General features: G+C 55.1%; 13 pseudogenes; all 13 read right to left on the bottom strand.

Moving 5' to 3' along the window:
- Nucleotides 1–575: 575 nt before the first annotated feature.
- LOC126130307 (5S ribosomal RNA) lies at nucleotides 576–695 on the bottom strand (annotated as a pseudogene).
- An 855-nt stretch (nucleotides 696–1,550) lies between these two features.
- Nucleotides 1,551–1,670, bottom strand: LOC126130308 (5S ribosomal RNA; annotated as a pseudogene).
- Nucleotides 1,671–2,525: 855 nt separating this feature from the next.
- On the bottom strand, nucleotides 2,526–2,645 carry LOC126130310 (5S ribosomal RNA; annotated as a pseudogene).
- An 854-nt stretch (nucleotides 2,646–3,499) lies between these two features.
- LOC126130311 (5S ribosomal RNA) lies at nucleotides 3,500–3,619 on the bottom strand (annotated as a pseudogene).
- An 855-nt stretch (nucleotides 3,620–4,474) lies between these two features.
- LOC126130312 (5S ribosomal RNA) lies at nucleotides 4,475–4,594 on the bottom strand (annotated as a pseudogene).
- An 854-nt stretch (nucleotides 4,595–5,448) lies between these two features.
- LOC126130313 (5S ribosomal RNA) lies at nucleotides 5,449–5,568 on the bottom strand (annotated as a pseudogene).
- Nucleotides 5,569–6,422: 854 nt separating this feature from the next.
- Nucleotides 6,423–6,542, bottom strand: LOC126130314 (5S ribosomal RNA; annotated as a pseudogene).
- An 854-nt stretch (nucleotides 6,543–7,396) lies between these two features.
- LOC126130315 (5S ribosomal RNA) lies at nucleotides 7,397–7,516 on the bottom strand (annotated as a pseudogene).
- Nucleotides 7,517–8,370: 854 nt separating this feature from the next.
- LOC126130316 (5S ribosomal RNA) lies at nucleotides 8,371–8,490 on the bottom strand (annotated as a pseudogene).
- Nucleotides 8,491–9,344: 854 nt separating this feature from the next.
- On the bottom strand, nucleotides 9,345–9,464 carry LOC126130318 (5S ribosomal RNA; annotated as a pseudogene).
- Nucleotides 9,465–10,318: 854 nt separating this feature from the next.
- Nucleotides 10,319–10,438, bottom strand: LOC126130319 (5S ribosomal RNA; annotated as a pseudogene).
- An 854-nt stretch (nucleotides 10,439–11,292) lies between these two features.
- LOC126130320 (5S ribosomal RNA) lies at nucleotides 11,293–11,412 on the bottom strand (annotated as a pseudogene).
- An 854-nt stretch (nucleotides 11,413–12,266) lies between these two features.
- Nucleotides 12,267–12,386, bottom strand: LOC126130322 (5S ribosomal RNA; annotated as a pseudogene).
- Between the last annotated feature and the right edge of the window lie 511 nt (nucleotides 12,387–12,897).

Raw genomic sequence — 12,897 nt, forward strand, 5'->3', positions numbered from 1 at the left:
GTGTTCAGCGGAGGGCCTGTGCGGGGTGTGGCAGTGTCGTGCTGGAGGGCCCACTGGTAGCGATGTGGGCTTCCTCGCCTCGCCTCGCCTCGCCTCGCCGCGCCTCACACCAGGTGTCTGCGTAGTTTGCAGTGCATTCGCACCATTCCTATCCCTGTCCCTGTCCCCGTCCCGACTTGTCCCGACTTTGCTCGACTGCCGCTCGCTGCCGCTCGGGTCGTGGTCCATATGACAGCGCAAGCACGAAAAACGTCTGCGGGACGAGACGAGACGAGACGAGACGAGACGACTAAGGAATAAATTCGTGGTTACAAATCAAATTTGGAACTCTACATTCCTACACAACAATAGGCGGTGACGTATTTCAGAAATCACCTGCCGATTCGTACTGTTTTGTCGTTTTCAAAGTCTTCTTGGCAAACTTGGTTAGCACATTCTCCCTCAAACTGAGTTAATTACTGCATTTTCGTACCATTACAGTAGTTTAAAAGGCTTAAGGAAGCATCTTTGTCACAACAGAAACGTAGTTTGAAAATTGGGCTGGCAACATAACAAAAAAAAAAAAACGGGAAGGGAGCCAACAGCACCCGGGTTGACCCAGGCGGTCACCCATCCAAGTACTAGCCGGGCATGATGATGCTTAACTTCGGTGGTCGGACGAGAACCGGTGTATTCATCATGGTATCGCCGTTGGCGCTCATCTAATGTAGGAGCACGGCAGAATTCGCGTTCGGCTTTTCTCCCAACACACAAAATGTTAGTTTTCGGCCGCATTTGACGAAAGCGCTTCCTTCCGCAACCGCCAGTTCCTCGAGGACGGCGCGGGGAGGCGCGCCCGGCGTCCCAGCAGAGTGACGGCCGAATTGGCGGGCGCACCGCCGCGTGTGTGAGACGCACTGCTGCTCGTTGCACCCCCTGTCATTCGCTGGGCGCGTTCAGCCTTCGACACTAGCGGAGGACGCATCTTGTCCCTGGTGTTCAGCGGAGGGCCTGTGCGGGGTGTGGCAGTGTCGTGCTGGAGGGCCCACTGGTAGCGATGTGGGCTTCCTCGCCTCGCCTCGCCTCGCCTCGCCGCGCCTCACACCAGGTGTCTGCGTAGTTTGCAGTGCATTCGCACCATTCCTATCCCTGTCCCTGTCCCCGTCCCGACTTGTCCCGACTTTGCTCGACTGCCGCTCGCTGCCGCTCGGGTCGTGGTCCATATGACAGCGCAAGCACGAAAAACGTCTGCGGGACGAGACGAGACGAGACGAGACGAGACGACTAAGGAATAAATTCGTGGTTACAAATCAAATTTGGAACTCTACATTCCTACACAACAATAGGCGGTGACGTATTTCAGAAATCACCTGCCGATTCGTACTGTTTTGTCGTTTTCAAAGTCTTCTTGGCAAACTTGGTTAGCACATTCTCCCTCAAACTGAGTTAATTACTGCATTTTCGTACCATTACAGTAGTTTAAAAGGCTTAAGGAAGCATCTTTGTCACAACAGAAACGTAGTTTGAAAATTGGGCTGGCAACATAACAAAAAAAAAAAAAACGGGAAGGGAGCCAACAGCACCCGGGTTGACCCAGGCGGTCACCCATCCAAGTACTAGCCGGGCATGATGATGCTTAACTTCGGTGGTCGGACGAGAACCGGTGTATTCATCATGGTATCGCCGTTGGCGCTCATCTAATGTAGGAGCACGGCAGAATTCGCGTTCGGCTTTTCTCCCAACACACAAAATGTTAGTTTTCGGCCGCATTTGACGAAAGCGCTTCCTTCCGCAACCGCCAGTTCCTCGAGGACGGCGCGGGGAGGCGCGCCCGGCGTCCCAGCAGAGTGACGGCCGAATTGGCGGGCGCACCGCCGCGTGTGTGAGACGCACTGCTGCTCGTTGCACCCCCTGTCATTCGCTGGGCGCGTTCAGCCTTCGACACTAGCGGAGGACGCATCTTGTCCCTGGTGTTCAGCGGAGGGCCTGTGCGGGGTGTGGCAGTGTCGTGCTGGAGGGCCCACTGGTAGCGATGTGGGCTTCCTCGCCTCGCCTCGCCTCGCCTCGCCGCGCCTCACACCAGGTGTCTGCGTAGTTTGCAGTGCATTCGCACCATTCCTATCCCTGTCCCTGTCCCCGTCCCGACTTGTCCCGACTTTGCTCGACTGCCGCTCGCTGCCGCTCGGGTCGTGGTCCATATGACAGCGCAAGCACGAAAAACGTCTGCGGGACGAGACGAGACGAGACGAGACGAGACGACTAAGGAATAAATTCGTGGTTACAAATCAAATTTGGAACTCTACATTCCTACACAACAATAGGCGGTGACGTATTTCAGAAATCACCTGCCGATTCGTACTGTTTTGTCGTTTTCAAAGTCTTCTTGGCAAACTTGGTTAGCACATTCTCCCTCAAACTGAGTTAATTACTGCATTTTCGTACCATTACAGTAGTTTAAAAGGCTTAAGGAAGCATCTTTGTCACAACAGAAACGTAGTTTGAAAATTGGGCTGGCAACATAACAAAAAAAAAAAAAACGGGAAGGGAGCCAACAGCACCCGGGTTGACCCAGGCGGTCACCCATCCAAGTACTAGCCGGGCATGATGATGCTTAACTTCGGTGGTCGGACGAGAACCGGTGTATTCATCATGGTATCGCCGTTGGCGCTCATCTAATGTAGGAGCACGGCAGAATTCGCGTTCGGCTTTTCTCCCAACACACAAAATGTTAGTTTTCGGCCGCATTTGACGAAAGCGCTTCCTTCCGCAACCGCCAGTTCCTCGAGGACGGCGCGGGGAGGCGCGCCCGGCGTCCCAGCAGAGTGACGGCCGAATTGGCGGGCGCACCGCCGCGTGTGTGAGACGCACTGCTGCTCGTTGCACCCCCTGTCATTCGCTGGGCGCGTTCAGCCTTCGACACTAGCGGAGGACGCATCTTGTCCCTGGTGTTCAGCGGAGGGCCTGTGCGGGGTGTGGCAGTGTCGTGCTGGAGGGCCCACTGGTAGCGATGTGGGCTTCCTCGCCTCGCCTCGCCTCGCCTCGCCGCGCCTCACACCAGGTGTCTGCGTAGTTTGCAGTGCATTCGCACCATTCCTATCCCTGTCCCTGTCCCCGTCCCGACTTGTCCCGACTTTGCTCGACTGCCGCTCGCTGCCGCTCGGGTCGTGGTCCATATGACAGCGCAAGCACGAAAAACGTCTGCGGGACGAGACGAGACGAGACGAGACGAGACGACTAAGGAATAAATTCGTGGTTACAAATCAAATTTGGAACTCTACATTCCTACACAACAATAGGCGGTGACGTATTTCAGAAATCACCTGCCGATTCGTACTGTTTTGTCGTTTTCAAAGTCTTCTTGGCAAACTTGGTTAGCACATTCTCCCTCAAACTGAGTTAATTACTGCATTTTCGTACCATTACAGTAGTTTAAAAGGCTTAAGGAAGCATCTTTGTCACAACAGAAACGTAGTTTGAAAATTGGGCTGGCAACATAACAAAAAAAAAAAAACGGGAAGGGAGCCAACAGCACCCGGGTTGACCCAGGCGGTCACCCATCCAAGTACTAGCCGGGCATGATGATGCTTAACTTCGGTGGTCGGACGAGAACCGGTGTATTCATCATGGTATCGCCGTTGGCGCTCATCTAATGTAGGAGCACGGCAGAATTCGCGTTCGGCTTTTCTCCCAACACACAAAATGTTAGTTTTCGGCCGCATTTGACGAAAGCGCTTCCTTCCGCAACCGCCAGTTCCTCGAGGACGGCGCGGGGAGGCGCGCCCGGCGTCCCAGCAGAGTGACGGCCGAATTGGCGGGCGCACCGCCGCGTGTGTGAGACGCACTGCTGCTCGTTGCACCCCCTGTCATTCGCTGGGCGCGTTCAGCCTTCGACACTAGCGGAGGACGCATCTTGTCCCTGGTGTTCAGCGGAGGGCCTGTGCGGGGTGTGGCAGTGTCGTGCTGGAGGGCCCACTGGTAGCGATGTGGGCTTCCTCGCCTCGCCTCGCCTCGCCTCGCCGCGCCTCACACCAGGTGTCTGCGTAGTTTGCAGTGCATTCGCACCATTCCTATCCCTGTCCCTGTCCCCGTCCCGACTTGTCCCGACTTTGCTCGACTGCCGCTCGCTGCCGCTCGGGTCGTGGTCCATATGACAGCGCAAGCACGAAAAACGTCTGCGGGACGAGACGAGACGAGACGAGACGAGACGACTAAGGAATAAATTCGTGGTTACAAATCAAATTTGGAACTCTACATTCCTACACAACAATAGGCGGTGACGTATTTCAGAAATCACCTGCCGATTCGTACTGTTTTGTCGTTTTCAAAGTCTTCTTGGCAAACTTGGTTAGCACATTCTCCCTCAAACTGAGTTAATTACTGCATTTTCGTACCATTACAGTAGTTTAAAAGGCTTAAGGAAGCATCTTTGTCACAACAGAAACGTAGTTTGAAAATTGGGCTGGCAACATAACAAAAAAAAAAAAAACGGGAAGGGAGCCAACAGCACCCGGGTTGACCCAGGCGGTCACCCATCCAAGTACTAGCCGGGCATGATGATGCTTAACTTCGGTGGTCGGACGAGAACCGGTGTATTCATCATGGTATCGCCGTTGGCGCTCATCTAATGTAGGAGCACGGCAGAATTCGCGTTCGGCTTTTCTCCCAACACACAAAATGTTAGTTTTCGGCCGCATTTGACGAAAGCGCTTCCTTCCGCAACCGCCAGTTCCTCGAGGACGGCGCGGGGAGGCGCGCCCGGCGTCCCAGCAGAGTGACGGCCGAATTGGCGGGCGCACCGCCGCGTGTGTGAGACGCACTGCTGCTCGTTGCACCACCTGTCATTCGCTGGGCGCGTTCAGCCTTCGACACTAGCGGAGGACGCATCTTGTCCCTGGTGTTCAGCGGAGGGCCTGTGCGGGGTGTGGCAGTGTCGTGCTGGAGGGCCCACTGGTAGCGATGTGGGCTTCCTCGCCTCGCCTCGCCTCGCCTCGCCGCGCCTACACCAGGTGTCTGCGTAGTTTGCAGTGCATTCGCACCATTCCTATCCCTGTCCCTGTCCCCGTCCCGACTTGTCCCGACTTTGCTCGACTGCCGCTCGCTGCCGCTCGGGTCGTGGTCCATATGACAGCGCAAGCACGAAAAACGTCTGCGGGACGAGACGAGACGAGACGAGACGAGACGACTAAGGAATAAATTCGTGGTTACAAATCAAATTTGGAACTCTACATTCCTACACAACAATAGGCGGTGACGTATTTCAGAAATCACCTGCCGATTCGTACTGTTTTGTCGTTTTCAAAGTCTTCTTGGCAAACTTGGTTAGCACATTCTCCCTCAAACTGAGTTAATTACTGCATTTTCGTACCATTACAGTAGTTTAAAAGGCTTAAGGAAGCATCTTTGTCACAACAGAAACGTAGTTTGAAAATTGGGCTGGCAACATAACAAAAAAAAAAAAAACGGGAAGGGAGCCAACAGCACCCGGGTTGACCCAGGCGGTCACCCATCCAAGTACTAGCCGGGCATGATGATGCTTAACTTCGGTGGTCGGACGAGAACCGGTGTATTCATCATGGTATCGCCGTTGGCGCTCATCTAATGTAGGAGCACGGCAGAATTCGCGTTCGGCTTTTCTCCCAACACACAAAATGTTAGTTTTCGGCCGCATTTGACGAAAGCGCTTCCTTCCGCAACCGCCAGTTCCTCGAGGACGGCGCGGGGAGGCGCGCCCGGCGTCCCAGCAGAGTGACGGCCGAATTGGCGGGCGCACCGCCGCGTGTGTGAGACGCACTGCTGCTCGTTGCACCCCCTGTCATTCGCTGGGCGCGTTCAGCCTTCGACACTAGCGGAGGACGCATCTTGTCCCTGGTGTTCAGCGGAGGGCCTGTGCGGGGTGTGGCAGTGTCGTGCTGGAGGGCCCACTGGTAGCGATGTGGGCTTCCTCGCCTCGCCTCGCCTCGCCTCGCCGCGCCTCACACCAGGTGTCTGCGTAGTTTGCAGTGCATTCGCACCATTCCTATCCCTGTCCCTGTCCCCGTCCCGACTTGTCCCGACTTTGCTCGACTGCCGCTCGCTGCCGCTCGGGTCGTGGTCCATATGACAGCGCAAGCACGAAAAACGTCTGCGGGACGAGACGAGACGAGACGAGACGAGACGACTAAGGAATAAATTCGTGGTTACAAATCAAATTTGGAACTCTACATTCCTACACAACAATAGGCGGTGACGTATTTCAGAAATCACCTGCCGATTCGTACTGTTTTGTCGTTTTCAAAGTCTTCTTGGCAAACTTGGTTAGCACATTCTCCCTCAAACTGAGTTAATTACTGCATTTTCGTACCATTACAGTAGTTTAAAAGGCTTAAGGAAGCATCTTTGTCACAACAGAAACGTAGTTTGAAAATTGGGCTGGCAACATAACAAAAAAAAAAAAACGGGAAGGGAGCCAACAGCACCCGGGTTGACCCAGGCGGTCACCCATCCAAGTACTAGCCGGGCATGATGATGCTTAACTTCGGTGGTCGGACGAGAACCGGTGTATTCATCATGGTATCGCCGTTGGCGCTCATCTAATGTAGGAGCACGGCAGAATTCGCGTTCGGCTTTTCTCCCAACACACAAAATGTTAGTTTTCGGCCGCATTTGACGAAAGCGCTTCCTTCCGCAACCGCCAGTTCCTCGAGGACGGCGCGGGGAGGCGCGCCCGGCGTCCCAGCAGAGTGACGGCCGAATTGGCGGGCGCACCGCCGCGTGTGTGAGACGCACTGCTGCTCGTTGCACCCCCTGTCATTCGCTGGGCGCGTTCAGCCTTCGACACTAGCGGAGGACGCATCTTGTCCCTGGTGTTCAGCGGAGGGCCTGTGCGGGGTGTGGCAGTGTCGTGCTGGAGGGCCCACTGGTAGCGATGTGGGCTTCCTCGCCTCGCCTCGCCTCGCCTCGCCGCGCCTCACACCAGGTGTCTGCGTAGTTTGCAGTGCATTCGCACCATTCCTATCCCTGTCCCTGTCCCCGTCCCGACTTGTCCCGACTTTGCTCGACTGCCGCTCGCTGCCGCTCGGGTCGTGGTCCATATGACAGCGCAAGCACGAAAAACGTCTGCGGGACGAGACGAGACGAGACGAGACGAGACGACTAAGGAATAAATTCGTGGTTACAAATCAAATTTGGAACTCTACATTCCTACACAACAATAGGCGGTGACGTATTTCAGAAATCACCTGCCGATTCGTACTGTTTTGTCGTTTTCAAAGTCTTCTTGGCAAACTTGGTTAGCACATTCTCCCTCAAACTGAGTTAATTACTGCATTTTCGTACCATTACAGTAGTTTAAAAGGCTTAAGGAAGCATCTTTGTCACAACAGAAACGTAGTTTGAAAATTGGGCTGGCAACATAACAAAAAAAAAAAAACGGGAAGGGAGCCAACAGCACCCGGGTTGACCCAGGCGGTCACCCATCCAAGTACTAGCCGGGCATGATGATGCTTAACTTCGGTGGTCGGACGAGAACCGGTGTATTCATCATGGTATCGCCGTTGGCGCTCATCTAATGTAGGAGCACGGCAGAATTCGCGTTCGGCTTTTCTCCCAACACACAAAATGTTAGTTTTCGGCCGCATTTGACGAAAGCGCTTCCTTCCGCAACCGCCAGTTCCTCGAGGACGGCGCGGGGAGGCGCGCCCGGCGTCCCAGCAGAGTGACGGCCGAATTGGCGGGCGCACCGCCGCGTGTGTGAGACGCACTGCTGCTCGTTGCACCCCCTGTCATTCGCTGGGCGCGTTCAGCCTTCGACACTAGCGGAGGACGCATCTTGTCCCTGGTGTTCAGCGGAGGGCCTGTGCGGGGTGTGGCAGTGTCGTGCTGGAGGGCCCACTGGTAGCGATGTGGGCTTCCTCGCCTCGCCTCGCCTCGCCTCGCCGCGCCTCACACCAGGTGTCTGCGTAGTTTGCAGTGCATTCGCACCATTCCTATCCCTGTCCCTGTCCCCGTCCCGACTTGTCCCGACTTTGCTCGACTGCCGCTCGCTGCCGCTCGGGTCGTGGTCCATATGACAGCGCAAGCACGAAAAACGTCTGCGGGACGAGACGAGACGAGACGAGACGAGACGACTAAGGAATAAATTCGTGGTTACAAATCAAATTTGGAACTCTACATTCCTACACAACAATAGGCGGTGACGTATTTCAGAAATCACCTGCCGATTCGTACTGTTTTGTCGTTTTCAAAGTCTTCTTGGCAAACTTGGTTAGCACATTCTCCCTCAAACTGAGTTAATTACTGCATTTTCGTACCATTACAGTAGTTTAAAAGGCTTAAGGAAGCATCTTTGTCACAACAGAAACGTAGTTTGAAAATTGGGCTGGCAACATAACAAAAAAAAAAAAACGGGAAGGGAGCCAACAGCACCCGGGTTGACCCAGGCGGTCACCCATCCAAGTACTAGCCGGGCATGATGATGCTTAACTTCGGTGGTCGGACGAGAACCGGTGTATTCATCATGGTATCGCCGTTGGCGCTCATCTAATGTAGGAGCACGGCAGAATTCGCGTTCGGCTTTTCTCCCAACACACAAAATGTTAGTTTTCGGCCGCATTTGACGAAAGCGCTTCCTTCCGCAACCGCCAGTTCCTCGAGGACGGCGCGGGGAGGCGCGCCCGGCGTCCCAGCAGAGTGACGGCCGAATTGGCGGGCGCACCGCCGCGTGTGTGAGACGCACTGCTGCTCGTTGCACCCCCTGTCATTCGCTGGGCGCGTTCAGCCTTCGACACTAGCGGAGGACGCATCTTGTCCCTGGTGTTCAGCGGAGGGCCTGTGCGGGGTGTGGCAGTGTCGTGCTGGAGGGCCCACTGGTAGCGATGTGGGCTTCCTCGCCTCGCCTCGCCTCGCCTCGCCGCGCCTCACACCAGGTGTCTGCGTAGTTTGCAGTGCATTCGCACCATTCCTATCCCTGTCCCTGTCCCCGTCCCGACTTGTCCCGACTTTGCTCGACTGCCGCTCGCTGCCGCTCGGGTCGTGGTCCATATGACAGCGCAAGCACGAAAAACGTCTGCGGGACGAGACGAGACGAGACGAGACGAGACGACTAAGGAATAAATTCGTGGTTACAAATCAAATTTGGAACTCTACATTCCTACACAACAATAGGCGGTGACGTATTTCAGAAATCACCTGCCGATTCGTACTGTTTTGTCGTTTTCAAAGTCTTCTTGGCAAACTTGGTTAGCACATTCTCCCTCAAACTGAGTTAATTACTGCATTTTCGTACCATTACAGTAGTTTAAAAGGCTTAAGGAAGCATCTTTGTCACAACAGAAACGTAGTTTGAAAATTGGGCTGGCAACATAACAAAAAAAAAAAAACGGGAAGGGAGCCAACAGCACCCGGGTTGACCCAGGCGGTCACCCATCCAAGTACTAGCCGGGCATGATGATGCTTAACTTCGGTGGTCGGACGAGAACCGGTGTATTCATCATGGTATCGCCGTTGGCGCTCATCTAATGTAGGAGCACGGCAGAATTCGCGTTCGGCTTTTCTCCCAACACACAAAATGTTAGTTTTCGGCCGCATTTGACGAAAGCGCTTCCTTCCGCAACCGCCAGTTCCTCGAGGACGGCGCGGGGAGGCGCGCCCGGCGTCCCAGCAGAGTGACGGCCGAATTGGCGGGCGCACCGCCGCGTGTGTGAGACGCACTGCTGCTCGTTGCACCCCCTGTCATTCGCTGGGCGCGTTCAGCCTTCGACACTAGCGGAGGACGCATCTTGTCCCTGGTGTTCAGCGGAGGGCCTGTGCGGGGTGTGGCAGTGTCGTGCTGGAGGGCCCACTGGTAGCGATGTGGGCTTCCTCGCCTCGCCTCGCCTCGCCTCGCCGCGCCTCACACCAGGTGTCTGCGTAGTTTGCAGTGCATTCGCACCATTCCTATCCCTGTCCCTGTCCCCGTCCCGACTTGTCCCGACTTTGCTCGACTGCCGCTCGCTGCCGCTCGGGTCGTGGTCCATATGACAGCGCAAGCACGAAAAACGTCTGCGGGACGAGACGAGACGAGACGAGACGAGACGACTAAGGAATAAATTCGTGGTTACAAATCAAATTTGGAACTCTACATTCCTACACAACAATAGGCGGTGACGTATTTCAGAAATCACCTGCCGATTCGTACTGTTTTGTCGTTTTCAAAGTCTTCTTGGCAAACTTGGTTAGCACATTCTCCCTCAAACTGAGTTAATTACTGCATTTTCGTACCATTACAGTAGTTTAAAAGGCTTAAGGAAGCATCTTTGTCACAACAGAAACGTAGTTTGAAAATTGGGCTGGCAACATAACAAAAAAAAAAAAACGGGAAGGGAGCCAACAGCACCCGGGTTGACCCAGGCGGTCACCCATCCAAGTACTAGCCGGGCATGATGATGCTTAACTTCGGTGGTCGGACGAGAACCGGTGTATTCATCATGGTATCGCCGTTGGCGCTCATCTAATGTAGGAGCACGGCAGAATTCGCGTTCGGCTTTTCTCCCAACACACAAAATGTTAGTTTTCGGCCGCATTTGACGAAAGCGCTTCCTTCCGCAACCGCCAGTTCCTCGAGGACGGCGCGGGGAGGCGCGCCCGGCGTCCCAGCAGAGTGACGGCCGAATTGGCGGGCGCACCGCCGCGTGTGTGAGACGCACTGCTGCTCGTTGCACCCCCTGTCATTCGCTGGGCGCGTTCAGCCTTCGACACTAGCGGAGGACGCATCTTGTCCCTGGTGTTCAGCGGAGGGCCTGTGCGGGGTGTGGCAGTGTCGTGCTGGAGGGCCCACTGGTAGCGATGTGGGCTTCCTCGCCTCGCCTCGCCTCGCCTCGCCGCGCCTCACACCAGGTGTCTGCGTAGTTTGCAGTGCATTCGCACCATTCCTATCCCTGTCCCTGTCCCCGTCCCGACTTGTCCCGACTTTGCTCGACTGCCGCTCGCTGCCGCTCGGGTCGTGGTCCATATGACAGCGCAAGCACGAAAAACGTCTGCGGGACGAGACGAGACGAGACGAGACGAGACGACTAAGGAATAAATTCGTGGTTACAAATCAAATTTGGAACTCTACATTCCTACACAACAATAGGCGGTGACGTATTTCAGAAATCACCTGCCGATTCGTACTGTTTTGTCGTTTTCAAAGTCTTCTTGGCAAACTTGGTTAGCACATTCTCCCTCAAACTGAGTTAATTACTGCATTTTCGTACCATTACAGTAGTTTAAAAGGCTTAAGGAAGCATCTTTGTCACAACAGAAACGTAGTTTGAAAATTGGGCTGGCAACATAACAAAAAAAAAAAAACGGGAAGGGAGCCAACAGCACCCGGGTTGACCCAGGCGGTCACCCATCCAAGTACTAGCCGGGCATGATGATGCTTAACTTCGGTGGTCGGACGAGAACCGGTGTATTCATCATGGTATCGCCGTTGGCGCTCATCTAATGTAGGAGCACGGCAGAATTCGCGTTCGGCTTTTCTCCCAACACACAAAATGTTAGTTTTCGGCCGCATTTGACGAAAGCGCTTCCTTCCGCAACCGCCAGTTCCTCGAGGACGGCGCGGGGAGGCGCGCCCGGCGTCCCAGCAGAGTGACGGCCGAATTGGCGGGCGCACCGCCGCGTGTGTGAGACGCACTGCTGCTCGTTGCACCCCCTGTCATTCGCTGGGCGCGTTCAGCCTTCGACACTAGCGGAGGACGCATCTTGTCCCTGGTGTTCAGCGGAGGGCCTGTGCGGGGTGTGGCAGTGTCGTGCTGGAGGGCCCACTGGTAGCGATGTGGGCTTCCTCGCCTCGCCTCGCCTCGCCTCGCCGCGCCTCACACCAGGTGTCTGCGTAGTTTGCAGTGCATTCGCACCATTCCTATCCCTGTCCCTGTCCCCGTCCCGACTTGTCCCGACTTTGCTCGACTGCCGCTCGCTGCCGCTCGGGTCGTGGTCCATATGACAGCGCAAGCACGAAAAACGTCTGCGGGACGAGACGAGACGAGACGAGACGAGACGACTAAGGAATAAATTCGTGGTTACAAATCAAATTTGGAACTCTACATTCCTACACAACAATAGGCGGTGACGTATTTCAGAAATCACCTGCCGATTCGTACTGTTTTGTCGTTTTCAAAGTCTTCTTGGCAAACTTGGTTAGCACATTCTCCCTCAAACTGAGTTAATTACTGCATTTTCGTACCATTACAGTAGTTTAAAAGGCTTAAGGAAGCATCTTTGTCACAACAGAAACGTAGTTTGAAAATTGGGCTGGCAACATAACAAAAAAAAAAAAACGGGAAGGGAGCCAACAGCACCCGGGTTGACCCAGGCGGTCACCCATCCAAGTACTAGCCGGGCATGATGATGCTTAACTTCGGTGGTCGGACGAGAACCGGTGTATTCATCATGGTATCGCCGTTGGCGCTCATCTAATGTAGGAGCACGGCAGAATTCGCGTTCGGCTTTTCTCCCAACACACAAAATGTTAGTTTTCGGCCGCATTTGACGAAAGCGCTTCCTTCCGCAACCGCCAGTTCCTCGAGGACGGCGCGGGGAGGCGCGCCCGGCGTCCCAGCAGAGTGACGGCCGAATTGGCGGGCGCACCGCCGCGTGTGTGAGACGCACTGCTGCTCGTTGCACCCCCTGTCATTCGCTGGGCGCGTTCAGCCTTCGACACTAGCGGAGGACGCATCTTGTCCCTGGTGTTCAGCGGAGGGCCTGTGCGGGGTGTGGCAGTGTCGTGCTGGAGGGCCCACTGGTAGCGATGTGGGCTTCCTCGCCTCGCCTCGCCTCGCCTCGCCGCGCCTCACACCAGGTGTCTGCGTAGTTTGCAGTGCATTCGCACCATTCCTATCCCTGTCCCTGTCCCCGTCCCGACTTGTCCCGACTTTGCTCGACTGCCGCTCGCTGCCGCTCGGGTCGTGGTCCATATGA

Source organism: Schistocerca cancellata, unplaced genomic scaffold (genome assembly GCF_023864275.1).
Source record: "Schistocerca cancellata isolate TAMUIC-IGC-003103 unplaced genomic scaffold, iqSchCanc2.1 HiC_scaffold_555, whole genome shotgun sequence".
Classification (NCBI taxonomy): domain Eukaryota; kingdom Metazoa; phylum Arthropoda; class Insecta; order Orthoptera; family Acrididae; genus Schistocerca; species Schistocerca cancellata.